General features: G+C 39.0%; 1 pseudogene; it reads left to right on the forward strand.

The window, feature by feature from the left end:
* Positions 1-627: 627 nt before the first annotated feature.
* Positions 628-1,754, forward strand: LOC148522651 (uncharacterized; annotated as a pseudogene).
* Positions 1,755-2,350: the final 596 nt, after the last annotated feature.

Here is a 2,350-nt window from a genome sequence, read left to right on the forward strand (position 1 = left end):
ATTGCTATGAGGAGGCTTGACCATGACCATTATTCCATACAGTATGTTATGTTAAGAATGTACAGTAATACCCCGTGTTCCGAAATACTGTACAGTATTTTATACAGTATAATATTTTTGTTAAGATACTGGACATTAAAGTGTACAGTATACTGCACTAAGGGCTTCATTCAGAGGTGGTCAGAGGATGCAAACGGTCGCTCAGAAACTGGGCGGCCGCTTGCATCCTGACTGCCCACCTCTGTTTCGGTCGTTAGGCTGTGGGTTTACACCCACAGCTCTAACGACCACTAGGGTGATGGTCGCAATGGTCAAAGACCATCGCGACCATTGGGGCTTACGATGAGACCCTAGGGTAGGGTCTCACTTGTCGTAAGCCCCGGAGAGCTTCTGGCTCTGTCAATCAACATCGATAGCTCACCCCCTTTGGAAAGAGACCCACTACGACCGGCGCTGTCGGTCGTAGCGGGTCTAATGCATGCACATGAAGGAGCCGGATCCCTCGTGCGCATGCGCACTGGACAAACATCGAGGCGGCTGTACCACCTCTGAATGAAGCCCTAAGTCTCTATACTCAGTAACAGTACTGTATTTCTCTTGTTCTCTCCACGGTTTTTTTCCTCAAACATGCCGACAAAAATCAGTAAATCCATAAGCAAGATAATTGCAAATATGAAAAAGAACACAAAACAACATGACAGATCCAGGCCTGGCTGAAAGAGAGTGGTGTTCTTTTTGGTTTACAAACTGTGTGCTATCATGCATTTGATAGAACATGGACCAGATATAGATTTCCTTCTAAATGCACATTGTAAATACTTTACAGCAACCTTTTTTATTATACTGTATGTACTGTAGCTACAGTACATTGCTACTGTATTGTGTTCCAATTTCAACACTAACTGTCCAATAATTTCTCTATACTCTGTATGTGTTCTACCATTGGAGCGTCAAAAAGAATGTGCACCAATTAACTTGTAAGGATGATGAGTGTACAGCTTTACAAATAAAACAAATTCTAAAAACAGAATGTGACCTGGACATCTCCTGTACCAGAATCAAACGGATGCGTAAAGAACTTGTATGGACTCTTGGCCCTACAAGGTATGTAAAATTCTATAATGTACAAAAACCCACAAATGCACTCTACAGTGCACTATTTTGTTCAGTACACTGTACTTAATAATGCACTGATTTTACATGACTGTAAACTAAAACTTGTTTTTATTCCACAGGATACATCCCATGATAAGGGAAGTTAATAAAGAAAAGAGAGTTGAACAAGCACTAAGGTGGATAGACAGTGGAGAGAATTTTAATGACGTAATTTAAACAGATAAAACTTCGGTTTCTCTCGAGAGGTTCTCAAGACTGTCCTTCCGGAACCGTGCACATCTCTCACTTAAACCATGTCTGAAGCATCCAATAAAGGTCCATGTATGGGGAGGTATATCTCATTGGGGTGCAGGACCGATCTTAATTTTTGAAGGTACAGTACAGTAATGTTTGTTGTAACAATTATTTACAGTCCTCTACAGTGTACGCATGTTACAGACAATAATTTCTCATCTCTTTAGGCATCATGGATAAGACCTACTTCCAAGAACAAATAGTAGATTGCTGTATGGTGACATTTGTGAGAAAATGCTTTCCATCAGGACATCGATTATTCCAGGATAATGATCCAAAACATTCAGCTTCAGCAAAATTCATGGAAGATAGGTATAAATTAGCAACGCACACCACCAGAGTGAGTATTGTCCTACTGTATTGACTCTTTATTGTACAATAAAGTATGTACCATACAGTTATTATTCTAGTACACTTTTTATTACAGTATAGTGACTATATAATTTTTTTTTTACTTTCCTGTAGGTCACCAGACATGAATCAGATTGAATTGGTCTGGGCACAGTTGAAGAGTTTCATCAGGTTTGATGTGAAACCAAAAACTAATTAGGAACTTTTGGATGGGATAATGAAGTTTTGGAAAACAGTATTGACACGTGCCCAGTGTAACAATTATATTGATCATCTGTATAGAGTCTTACCAGTTGTCATCGAAATAAATGGTCAAGCAAATGCTATGTAGCATATATCACTGCACTGTATGTTATTGTGTATAATTAGTAATGTGGAGGTGAGGTTTAACTTCCTCTTTTCAGTTTGTGATCCGGACTGTTAAGTACTGTACACTGTGTCCATAGTACTGTATGTACAGTATTGTGGTTGTGCTTTCTTTCCTTACAGGTACAGTATGTACAGTACAGTATTCTCCTAATTTCTTTTATAAGCTATTTATTTACCTTTCCCTTACCTTATTTACTGTACAGTACTTCATAGATTTCCT

The sequence above is a fragment of the Taudactylus pleione genome, unplaced genomic scaffold, assembly GCF_031769625.1.
Source record: "Taudactylus pleione unplaced genomic scaffold, aTauple2 ptg000145l, whole genome shotgun sequence".
Classification (NCBI taxonomy): Eukaryota; Metazoa; Chordata; class Amphibia; order Anura; family Myobatrachidae; genus Taudactylus; species Taudactylus pleione.